At 40.2% G+C, this 13,317-nt stretch overlaps 1 pseudogene; it reads right to left on the bottom strand.

Moving 5' to 3' along the window:
• Positions 1-1,991: 1,991 nt before the first annotated feature.
• LOC114629348 lies at positions 1,992-3,278 on the bottom strand (annotated as a pseudogene).
• Between the last annotated feature and the right edge of the window lie 10,039 nt (positions 3,279-13,317).

Consider the following 13,317-nt stretch of genomic DNA (forward strand, 5'->3'; position numbering starts at 1 on the left):
CCATGTCTCTGTGGATTAGTTAGTGAGTTAAACTCTTTGCCTTCCCTGTTAAGTAACAAGGAGAATCATTTTCCTAGCTTGAAACCTGGAGATCTTTTTAGTCAAATGAAATTGAGATTAATATCTCAGTACCTACTCCATTCCTGAGTTATATTTTTATAAATTTATGGACCTTACTACAATCAAAATTTTTATACTTTTAAACATGTTTTGAGAATTTCATACATAAATGCTGTATTTATATCATGTCCATCTACGCTTTCTCCTTTTTGCTCCCTACCAAGTACTTACCAACCTTCCAAACATAAAAGTCATTGAAATAATAGGCTAAAAAGAAAAAAAAACTCTTGAAAAAATTAGCTTCATCTTCACCTTTTTCTTGCAAATATAAGTTCTCTTACAAATGTAAGTCATTAAACCCAAAGCACTCTCTCTGTAACATAAAGTTTTGACACAATCAGTGAAGAAGCAATCTTATTCCCAATGTATTGTAGCCCATTTATCTGGTGCAATAATTGGTGATTAACATGAAAATTGTGAATTATGTTCTAAGAAGGTTTTATGCTCCTAAAAGTTTGTTGATTCAGTACTTATGGGTGCCAGGTGTGCATAAGTTTCATACATAGTAGTTGCTCAAAGTAACATTTACAGGCCATGGCTCAATCAAAATGTCTCTTTCAAGGCTCATAAAGAACACAGTAGTCCATGGCATTCTTTACAAACACCATTTTAAACCTAACATGGTGGCCCATATCTTAATCCTAGCACTTGAGAGGCAGGTAGATCCTGAGTTGGAGACCAGCCTGGGCTACATAGCGAGATCTTGTTAAAACAATCACTTCAATAAGCAATCATTATAACTCAGTAACTTCCCATGACTGCTTCTCATTCTTTTCCATGATGCCTACTATGGACACAATGCCAATGCAGTAAGAGCAATTTACAATTAGATCAAAGTATACGGCTATTTGACAGACACTAGAGAAGCAACAGACGTACAAATGCTTCTGCTACTGCTCTACAGATAGTGTTTCTTGAGACAATAATTTATGCCAAGAATCAGGTAGCTAGAAATTAGCATAAGACACCCACTGAGACTGTGCAGACAGTATGCTGTTTCAGGCCTGCATGGGGAGCCCCAGCTGAGTACATGGTTAATTCTCTGCTTACTGTTAATACTGATTTCATCCTTCTGGGAGGGTTTATACTATGCAAACCCCATGGACCTGAAGTTAACAACAAAGTTATCTTGCAATGGCTGTTTAAGCCACTTCCAAATGCTTTCCATTTTGACCCTTACACGGAAGTCTACAGACTTTCTCTGAATACATTTGAATATGTCATATGTGCTCCAAGGAACACAGAAATGAATAGAAATACGGTACCCCACCACTGTTCATACACATTTAAATAGTTCAGTAGCTCTAGCTCAGTAGTAGAGGAACCTCCTAGCATAACGGTATGGTCCAAACAAAATGAAAGTTTGTATATATTACAGAATAGAGTGGCATGAGGAAGTACAAAAAGGGCAGTGTATCTTTGCAAACAAAATGCAAGTTTACTGGGAAGTTTCTATGGAGAGGGACTAAGGACAGGATACTGGCACATAGTGCATCATAAGGACAAAGGTACATTGCCTTTTCTCTGCCTTTTCAATCCTCTTTGTCAAATGTTTCTACAAGCATGGAACCTTCAGCAAATTAAACCTGAAGTCATCAAGAGTGCCAACCAGTCCTCTTACTGCACCTAAATAAAAGACTCAGTTGTCCCTAGTCAGTGTGTTAAGTGCTCCCTTCCTCTGGGACACTAACTACAATTTATTTGCAATCTGATTATTTTTCTGATTTCTATGTTCTTTTTTTTGCCATCAGTTATAATTCTTTTGTTAATAAAGAAAATTAAAACTAATTGAATAGAGAAAAAATAATTTATAAGAGACAAAGGATCTTTGTAAAAACACATACATAAGAATAGCAAGTAATATATATATATTACTGGAAACATTTTATTGATGAGACCCCACCAACTGTACATCCTGGAATCAAGCACCTTCCTCCTTGGCAATTGGCAATGCGATCTTTCTTGAATGGTCCCATGAATGCTTTCTTCTCCTCCATGGTCTGGAAACGACCATGGCCAAACTTGGAGGTGGTGTCATTGAACTTCAGGTCAATCTCCTCCAGAGCCCGACGTTTGGTCTGGATCAGCAAGGACTTATGCAGAGTAAGCAGGCAATTCTTGGTTCCCACCACACAGCCTTTGAGCATGATGAAGTCATTGGTCACCTCACCATAGTGAACAAAGCCACTCAGTGAGTTGATGCTTTTGTCAGACAGATCATAGTCAGTAGATGCACTGTTCTTGATCAGCCTACCATCATTGATTAGGAAGCCTTGACCAATCTTGTAAATCTTGTTAATCTCTGTTCGGTGATGGTAGCTCTTCTGCCCATCGCGAGCCACAGAGAAGGCTACACGGGCAGGGTGCCAAGCTCCAATACAGGCAACTTTGCACAGACCTCGATGGGTCTTTCGGGGCAGTTTCTTCGTATGCCAACGACTGGTCACCCCTTTGTACCCTTTGCCTTTTGTCACGCCAGTGACGTCAATCATCTCATCCTGCCCAAACACCTGATTCACAGGAACTTGCTGCTCCAGCCTTTCTCGGGCCCAGTCTAGCTTCTCAGCCACAGTTCCCCCATTCATCTGAATCTTCATCAAGTGTGCCTTCTTCTGGCGCAAAGGAAGCAGACGCATTTGAGTGTGGACAATTATGCGGATGACCTGACATTACTTCTTCATGCTGTTGAAGTCCTTCTCCAGCTGTTTCTTGCCTGTGTCATCCTGACGTTTCTTACAGTACTTGGTGAAAGCCTTCTTCTTAGATTTGTGCCAGTTCTTATAGAACCGCCTTTTACACGCATCACTGATATGTTCAGCAAATACAGCCTTGAAGGTTCGGAGGCCCCGAGGGGTTTCTACATATCCCACAATGCCAACAACCACTATGGGTGGGGTTTCCACAATGGTTACAGCCTCCATGACTTCTTTCTTATTCACCTTAGATCCTGGCCTGTCAACTTCCCGGACGATGTGAGTCATGCCAGCCTTGTACCCTAGAAAGACTGGGAAGTGAACAGGCTTGGAAGGGTCATCCTTCAGGAAGTTCTTCACTTTCCCACGGTGCCGGCTGCTGTGCTTCAGAGGCAAGAAGCCCAAGGAGCCATGCCTGGGAGCCGAGAATTTCCTGTTAGACAACTCGCAGCCACACGCCGCCATAGAGATCCGCCAGGAGCTTGTGTAGGCTATACAAAGCCACTTGATGGCTCCGCCAATGTGCTGCCGCAGTGAACGTCGGGTCCGTAGTAATATGTTAATAAAAGCTCAGCAGATAAATATAGATTGTGAAACACTAGAAAATTAGTTTCTCAGTGGGAGAAATGTAACCATGCAACTGTTTTTACAGTGAAGTTGATAAGATATTTGTATTGATTTTCAGATTCTTAATAGTCGGTCCTTCTATCTGGGATAATTAAGAAATAAGAGTTTCTTAAATTTTTTTATTCACGAATCAGTTTGAGTTTGATAGGTTTGGGTCAGATGTCTTCCAGCAGCTGCTCTGAAAAGACCAAGGAATAGATTGTCACCTCTTCAAATAACAATCTTAATAAATGCTGCTTTAGCCTAATAGGAAGAACACACACTCACAACACATACCTGCCTAGATGTGGAAAGTAGGTCCCTACTTAAGTGATTGGGCTTTTGTAGGTAAGGCTTTGGTTTGTCGCCTCACATCTCCTAGGCAAATGCTCCATCTGGGCTCCATCTCCAGCCTTTAAATTAATATTAAACATGATAATAGACAAGTTAATTCAAAGAAACTGAACTAAAATTAACTGAGAGGCAGAGGCAGGGTGATCTCTGTGAATTTTGGGCAGCCTTGTCTACAGAGCAAGTTCCAGGACAGCCAGGGCTACATAGAAGAACCCTGTCATAAAACAAAACATCAACTTCTAAAATGGCATATCACATTGGTCTACACATGTTGAGTTGTCAAGGTGTCAGAGCAGATAATAGGATATTTACTATTAAGTGTTACTTTGTGCAATGTTTTCCCTCTTAAATATTTCAAACAGAATCTCATTAATTCAAAATTCTGCTTTAGTAGCATAAATTTCCAAAAGTATGAAACTTGACCCACTCTTTTTTGCATCTTACAGGAAGAACAAAAGGTTTTGAACCTTCCTTACCCTGTGACCCTTTAATACAGTCCTTCATGTTGTGGTGATGCCCAGCAATAAAACTATTTTCTTGCTACTTTGTAACTGCAATTTTGCTACAGTTATGAGTTGTGAATATCTGATATGCAAGATGTCTGGGGTCATGACCAACAAGTTGAGAAACTACTAATTGAAACCCAAAGTGCCTGTAACTTATTACCAACTGAGCCATTTGTTCACTGTTGAAGCAAATTGGCTAAATTCTTTTTGCCTCAGCTTCTACCTTAAGTAATGATGGTGATAACAGTGCCAACTTCACAGATCAATCACCGCAAAATTGTACTGATTCATGTCAAAGAATTGGAAGAACACAGGGAGACACTCCACGCCACTCTCACTTACACACTTCCATCTCTTGGTGATGCATGTTGTGCAATTATTTCTTTAACTTAGCAGTCATCTCATTTAGCCACAGTTGTTTATTAGGTTTTAAACTGCTTTACTTAAATCAATTTAAGTATTAAAAATACTTCATTATTTAAAATCAAATCTTAAATATTTTTAAATGTGAGAAATGTGAGAAAGCCGTTGCTTTCCTCAACAGGTCAAAATAAAGTTTTGATCTTTAAGATGGACAGAGCCATATCTATTTGTGCCAACAAAGAAAGTAGAGGTGGATAAAATTTGACAATAATCTTGGTCACAATCACCAAATGCTCTTGAATTGGTTTCTGACCCATTGTATGGAGATACAATAAGTCAGACAGTGAAGGAATGGAAAATGAGAAGTACTTCCCATCATAGCTGCTACCTGCTTGTTACACCTTCATCCATCCCAATATTAGTGCTCCCTTGCTCCCCCAACTCCAAGGGCCAGGGGAGTTACCACCATGGGTACAAAATTGCTTCTGGCATTAATCCTCCAAGCTCAGATCAAGCAAATGGCTATCAGTAATCTCTTTTGGATTGGCTGCCACCATTCATTTTAGTACCAGGATGAAAACTCATGAAGAAACAAGACTCTCTGGCCGCTTTCAAAGAATCTCACCAAAGACCTAAAAAGAGTGAGAACCTCTGACTACTAAAATCCCAACCAACTTGATTAGAAAGCAGAGACAAGGCCTCTTAAGTTTAGAGGAAGTTATTCCCAGAGGAGTCCTGCCAGGAGGACTCCTAAAGTTATCAAACTTGGAATTTCCCCCTAATTCTTTTTTTTTTTTCCAGTTTGCTTCTTGTGGTTAACTCCATTACTAACTTATAGCGATAAACACCTGGAGTCTATCAAAAACAAAGAGAGGCTTATTCACCCTGAGCAGAAACAAACTACATAATGTAAAACGTGAGCAGGAATATGTTTTTTATGATGTGCCAGCGTAAGGGGGATCAAAGGCTAAAGCCAAATAAATAGCAACTGGGCACCAGAAGAGGAAACATAGTTAGACTTTAAAATAATCAAGAACAAACCCAAGAAGCACTAACACCCTCCGTGTTCAGCAGCCGTATTTTCTCTCTTTTGATACACAGCTTAAAACTATCGAGAGTTTTCAGAGTCAATCAATGGCATTAAAGAAGAGTCCCACCTTCCATGGAGGCTTGTAATATTAGCCGAAGGAATATGTCTGAATAGATCAGCCATTTCCCTTCCCTTGATACCACACAGCCTCTTCATGCCAACTCAGTGCCCCTTCCTCTAAAGGCTTATTATTGAATTTACGTTGGCCACGTTATGGAATTTGCAGTCTGACATTGACCCATTTATTGAGCTGACTCCCCCTTATCTAAAACATCTCTAGGCAAACTCAAACAATCTGTCTGCCATCCACTGATTGGCAGGGCAAATTTTTCCAGGTGGTAAAACTAGCTCCCCTCAAATGACTTGCCAACCTCATTTTTGCCTGGCAGGATGATTGAAAGAGGATGAGAGCCACCGGTCTTCACTACTGGGCTCAGTATCTGAAATTTATTAACATAAATAATTTTGAAAGATTAGTAGTATGGGGTGGGGGGGAGAGCTGAAGGGTGAGGAGCCCAGAGCCAAGAGGAGGCAGATATGAGAGCTGAGAATTGACAGGCTCAACCCTGAGGGCAGAGAAGCCCATCTGTATTTGATTTGTCAGGGATTTACATTAGTGAAACTTTAACTCTGCAGATAATACATAAGATTACACTCACAGAGCAAGCTTATGCAAATATAGTTTCAACTCCCTGGTATGTGGCCCAGACAGTGAATTTGGCAGATTTCATTGAGTCTGGTGGCTGGATCTAATAAATTCATTTACATGAAGGATTAGGACATCTGGAAAAGTAGCGTGGTGGTTTATTGAAACATAAATAACATTAATTGAGAGGTTACAGGTATGCAAAACACTTCATGCAGGCGACACAAAATGCTATAAAGTGGCTTTGCTACTCAAATAAAGCGAAAGAAGGGAAAAAGTCTTGCTAACATAAACAAAAAGGTAATTTCCAGGATCTAATTTAAATGTCACTTTAGACAGTAAGAGTGTGGGGGGGGTGACCCATGTCTTTATGGTGGGTGCCTTTGCAGCTTTGAGCTTTGCTGCCCTCTCGATATACATTTTACCTGCTAATTCACAGCAGTTAAGGTAGTAACATAATTAAATTTATTTCCAATTAGAAATCCCCAAACTGTCATGCCATTCTGCAGAGAGAAAAGCATGGTTGAGATCTCCGGCTAGTTCTTCCATGGGTTTATTTTACTGCTGTAATGGATACTTGTGGATGGCCAGTTAATGTCTGATGGAGTTGGTTACAATCAGCATAATAACAAATTATGCAGAGGAAAATGAGCAAAGATTGATATCATATGATTTAAAAGCCTAGAGAAAAGCTCACGAGGTTTCCAATCACTGGAGTACCTCAAGATTAATTTATAACTTGGTCGTGTATTCAAATTCTACTTCATCATTTCCCCCAAGTAAGGAGACGATTTAGTTGTTTAATCATCACAAATACTTCCTGTCTGAAGCAATAGCAAGCCTTCTCTTTCCAAAGGACCATTTCCATTTGTCCAGAGGCTGTCATTGAGAAGTTATACAAATGAGAAAGCAAAAGTCTGGCATCCTCTCAGGTGTGGAGACTCTGGGATCTCAACCCAGAGAACTGCAGTTGACACAGTCGAGTAAAGAGCTGTTTGATCAAAACTGAAAGAGAACTTTATATGTATGGTGTGTGTGTGTGTGTGTTATACATACATACATACATATATATGGATACTACATACATACATCTTACATACATACACACTCGCACACACACTAAACTGTAGAATTTGGCTTTTCTTAATAAGAAATTAGACAAAGGCCTGGAGATTGGCCTGCTACCACACAATGGAGGGTGGGAGGAGGAAGACATTCAGAGACTTGCTGGCTGCCACAGCAGTACAGGCAGGGGAGGTTATCCAAAGGCCTGCCAGCCATGTGGCCTGTCCGAAGCAGGAGCCAATACAGTGGAGCTGGCCCTGATGGTGAAGGCACAACTGAGCCAGCCCAGTGGATGTGAGGGCAGGAGAGCTGGTCCAACCCCTCACAGGCTACAACACATGAGTCTAGAACCATGACTGGGCAGCACAGTGGAACTGTCCCAGAGGGCATGAGAACAGAGCAATGGCAACATTGGGTGGCCTCATCAGAGCAGTACTGGAGAGCTCTCCCTGGTAGGTAGTGTGGATAAAAGAGAGCTGACAGACCGACTCTAAAGCCTTTATCATCCGTCAACTGTTGGTTTGTGTGGAAGGGCTGGTCCTGGTGATTTAAAGCTGCAGGGCCTCCATGACACAGGGCAACAACAGGATTATGGGGAGGAATCCCAATTGAGGATCCAATATTGATGATGTCACAGATGCCAAAGGTCTCAAACCAGACGAATGACTCATGGCAATGAACATTTGCAAGTGAAGATGTGTGGACAGAGGGACATACTGTGGGAGACAGAGACAGAATTTTAATGACCATTTACCTTTCAATTTTTGCCATCAGGAAAATAATCCATTGAATACGTAAAAATTTAAAACTGCCATTGATAGTCTCTTTCAGAAGTTAAACATAACTAGCAGCAGAAATCAGTCAAGTAAAATATATTGCCATTTGAAACCTTTCTTTCTTGATATGGATTTGTTAATGAGATGATAAAAAGACAAAGATTTTACACAAATAGCTAAATGATGATGGACATATTACAAAAATATCAAGTCATGTTTATTAATTCCTATGGCTCTCCAGAGATTAGAGAATTTAATATTTTCAAATTTTTACATGAAAACTCATTTGACCACAGTGATAGGCTCTGATATGCTTATCAGTGCATAGCTGACATTGATAGTCCCAATCTAGGAGGTGCATCCAACATGCTGTCTAATATCAGATACTTAAAACTTCTTTGCTGAAACTAAAAAACCAACCAAAATAACCTTTTTTAATGTATAGGATGTGATAAGGCAACAGTTTCCTGACATAGAGAATGCAGTTGTTCTGTTAGAGCCCAAACCTCAGTAGTCAGAGTAACATTTGGTCTAATCAGAGTGAGCCAAAAACAATCTGTCTATCCAATTAAATCTTTAGGATCATTTAAAAATAGTGTCTATCTGGGGCCTGGAGAGAAGGTTCAATGTTAAAAGCACTAGCTGCTCTTCCAGAAAACTGGGATTCAATTCCTATCACCCACATAGCTCACAACTGTCTGTGTGTGGCTTCTGTCCCAGAGGATCTGATACCCTCACCCAGACATTCATACAAATAAAACAGCAATGCATATAAAATAAATAAATCTTTAAAAAATAGTTTCTATTATATAGAAAGTTGCTTTTCTTAATCACTTGCAGAAAGACTAAAATTCAGTCTTACAAACCAAAATTAATTTGCTCATGTGTGCACACATGTTTCTGACCACTGGTAAGCTAGGACAGATATGAAAAGCTCATTGGTTTTCATGAAATCATTAGATGAGGCTCTGCCCGCTGAAAGCAGCTTAGCCACATGGACTTTGAGGAAGAAAAGCCATATGCTATAAGAGACAGTGTATGGAGTTCAACAGAGGTCCACCTCCAAGTTTACTTCCTATGGCAAATCAGCTACAGTATTTTCTTAAAGTCTAAATTATTTAAATTGTGTATGTGAGAGAGAAAAATACATGTGGGTGCAGTTACTAATGGGGGAAGGAAGCATAAGAGGGCACCATATCCCCCCGGAGCTTGAGTTACAGGCAGTTGTGAGGCATCTGATGTGGGTAGTCCTCTGAAAGAGTGGTATATGCTTCATGGCTGGGCCATCTTTCCAGCCTTCCACTATAGTCTTTTTAGAATTGATCCATGTTGGGCTGGAGAGATGGCTGAGTGGTTAAGAGCACTGACTGCTCTTCCAGAGGTCCTGAGGTCAATTCCCAGCAACCACATGGTGGCTCACAACCAATCTGTAATGGAATCTGATGCCACCTTCTGGTGTGTCTGAAGACAGTGAAGTATACCCACATACATGAAATAAATATATAAATAAATCTTTTTTTTAATAGAAGAAGAGGCTGGTATTCTAAAAAAAAAAAAGAGTTGACCTATGGTAAACAAGAATATTTAATTATTAAATACGTAGTCCAGATTACAGAAAAGCTGTCAAGGATCCTGAGTACTCAAATATGTTTCCATCTATTTGTAAGATAAAGGGGTTGAACACAAACTAGCTAGGGAGGGAGAGGATTGGCAAAAGGGCAGTGTTAGCTAGCGACACACATGATTCTACTTGACACTAGTTTTCTTACCTTGAGCGATGTGTTTCACTTCACACAGCTACAAAGTGAACAATTAACTAACGGGCCTGCCTGACAGGACTATATCAAGAAGTGAATGGCTCACTAAGCATATCACACACTGAGAATGCTGCCTGGCACCTGAGGAAGACTGTTGCCCTGCAGCTACTTCAGCAGCCAGAGAGCTCAGCAGATTACAGCTCTGGAAGGATATTGCTGATTGCTTCCATTATTTCTAGAAGCAGCTGGGAAAACAACAATAGCTACAGAGGATAACTCATCAAATTCCCAAACAAGAAAAAAAAACACATGCTGATGGCAGTGGGGAAAAAATATTTCCTAAACTGAACTCTTGAGATGACTTAGAGAGACTGATTTACCAGACATTCGGACTAAGGAAATGTTCAACGATAGACAGTAATCACAAAATTCAAAGGCAAAGAGATCATTAAAAGGAAAATGTTTGTCAAAGTGGCAAGAAAGTGAGTAAAGAACCCAGGAGAAATGAGAAGCATGGATAAAGACTATAAGTGACCATGCGGATAAAGACTCCAAACTGGCCTTTAGTGAAGTTTCAGTGAGAAATAATGATGCTTTGCCAAGTCTACTAGTCCATTTTAAACTTAGTTAAAGTCCAGAAGGATGTAATATGTGGGGTGTGTGTGTGTGTGTGTGTGTGTGTGGTATGACTGTGTGTGTCTGTGTCTGTGATGTTTGTATGGTGTGAGTATGTGTGGCAGGTGTGTATGTGTGTATATGTGTATGTGTGTGGTATGAGTGTGTGTATATGTGTGTGTCTGTGATATATATATCTCTGTCTGCGATGTATGTATGTGTGGTATGACTGTGTGTGTCTGTGATGTGTGTATGGTGTGAGTGTGTGTATGTATGTATGTATGTATGTATGTATGTATATGTGTGTGTATATGTGTGTGTGTGTGGTATGAATTTGTGTACTATGTGTATAATGTGAGTGTGTATGTGTGTGTGTATGTATGTTTCTGTGTGTCTCTGTGTATCTGTGACGTGATGCGTGTGTGTGCTCCCTGAGGTGAGGGTTGTAGGCATACAATTCCACAGTTGCTTGGCTTTTCATGTGGATGACAGGGCTCAACCTTAGGTCTTCAAATCTGTGTGACACACATTATCGTCTGAGCCATCACTCCAGCCCCAAGTTCAAGAAAGTTGTTTACTTCCGTGACTTCAGTGACTCCTAAATATTCACAAGTGTCATTTTGTTGCCTCCTGAAAAGCAACCCCATATTTTTCTATATGTACTTCAGACTCTTCAGCTATTGCTAATCCATGAAGGAACTCATCCCTTGCTGTTCACGGCTTTAAAATCTCTTTATTTCTTAGCTAATGGCATCATTATAACACCAAGCACTCAAATTCGGTGATATGATACGCCCTATTTCCTGTACACCTTCTTGGTCAATAAACACTAGTTCCCATTAACCCTCACAACCCTCATGTCTTTCCAGTCCATCATTGTAGCCACTGCCCAGTGTGACCATTTCATTCACCTGTTTAGTATCTGCCACGGGCTCTATTCTACCTGAAAGTTACAGTTATATGCTTGATACATCAAATGCAGCTCTTTTCCAATGATCTTGAGACAAGAAAGGAGGACACCTATTCAGGCAAATATCTTGCCAGTCAGTACTGGAGAATGCTTTTGTTCCACACAATTTTTCTTCTATGTCTAGGTCAGAAAAAAAAAAGGCCAGGACAAGAGAAAGAGAACCTCACCAGTAATATTGGTCCCTATTGAGTCAGTTCATTAAACTCTCCGTCACAAAACATGCCATGAATTTCTCATAACGTGCTCAAGCATGCTATTTCCTCTCTCTCTCTAACTGGTGGAGTACTACCCATCTATCAAGATTCAGCTCAAATGTCACCTGCTCTGTGCAGCCTTTCCTGACTTTGCATGGGCACATTTCCTTCCCTCCACAGAGGCCCCCTCCCCAGCACTTCTCTGACTCTCTGCAGACACACATTTTTCATTAAAATCTCAATAGCCAGAATCTCTAAAGCCAGACACAATTCTCAGAAGGTGTCTTAATAAATGTCTAATGAACAGTGGAATCCAAAGTGTCTAAAAATGACAGTTCCACCAGAAATAAGTCACTAAGCAAATATATCAATTAAAATAATACTGTAAAGACAGCTGAACAGAAATCTGTTAAGGGAGGAAAGGATTCCCAGCAGCTGTGGTCAGAGCAAGGCATGTTTTAAACTGTGCTGACAGCCTCTGAAGGAAAACAGCTAAGATCCCAAAGCATTGATGACTCTGGTTCTAACATTGAGAAAACATTAACTAAGTGTGTACCTTCACTTTGCAGGAACTTAATGTGTTTCATTGTCTGGAGTACACCAGCTGCCTCTCTCCCCAAAGACTCTCTGAGGCCTTTTCACAATATTATGCTTTGTCAAGTTTTCATATTTTCTTCCAAATCTCTTGTTTCTCCATTTATGAGCAAAGCAGAGAGCAGTGACTATTTGTATTGCCATAAAATAGAGAAAGATGTGAGTGACAGGCCTCTGACAGCCCAGGTAACCGAGGTGCTGCTGTGACCAGCAGTAATCTTGAGAGGACAGTTACAATCTTATTTCTATGAATGCATTCACCTAGTAGAAATGAGTTATGGTACCAGTTACTCACAAACAGCTTCACCGCCTCTGTCCTTTCTGCCGCAAACATTTTGGCAGAGCCCACTCACCCCAGAGAGTGAAGCAAGATGAAAAGAACACAACGTTAATCTTTAATATGATCACACTGATGCAGGACTCAGATATATAAACTACAGAGGACAATATGATCGCTGTAATCACAGAGACAAATGGTGCGGGGTGGGCATGATGCTGAGAGCATTCCTGCTCTACCAATGAGTAAAGCAACCTCACTTAGTTCATCATCAGAAACATAGTGGCTGAACAAATGAATTCCCATGAGTTACTGTTCAGTTTGGACTCTTAGTAACTCTTATCCAACTCTGCCTCAGTTTCTGTATCCACACAATAGAGATAATGTAATAATAATAGATTACTAATGTGGAAGTGATGAAGAAATAGCAAACAGCACAGTTAAAGTACTTAAATCATTAAAGACAGACTAGATACCTGTTGTATTGAAGTTGCCATGGAGTCAGACAGTGGTGGTGTGAGATTTTCTACAGTTTGAAAAGGAACAAACTCTTATATCTGCATATTGTTCTATCACACTAATCAAATAACATTATATGTCTTGTTTGGAAGTTTAACCAATGAAAATTTGTGAATAACTTTATTGACATTGTCCATTCTGTGTTTACACTCAATAGGAAAGTTAATAAATT

Source organism: Grammomys surdaster, unplaced genomic scaffold (genome assembly GCF_004785775.1).
Source record: "Grammomys surdaster isolate TR1022 unplaced genomic scaffold, NIH_TR_1.0 280, whole genome shotgun sequence".
In the NCBI taxonomy this organism is placed as follows: domain Eukaryota; kingdom Metazoa; phylum Chordata; class Mammalia; order Rodentia; family Muridae; genus Grammomys; species Grammomys surdaster.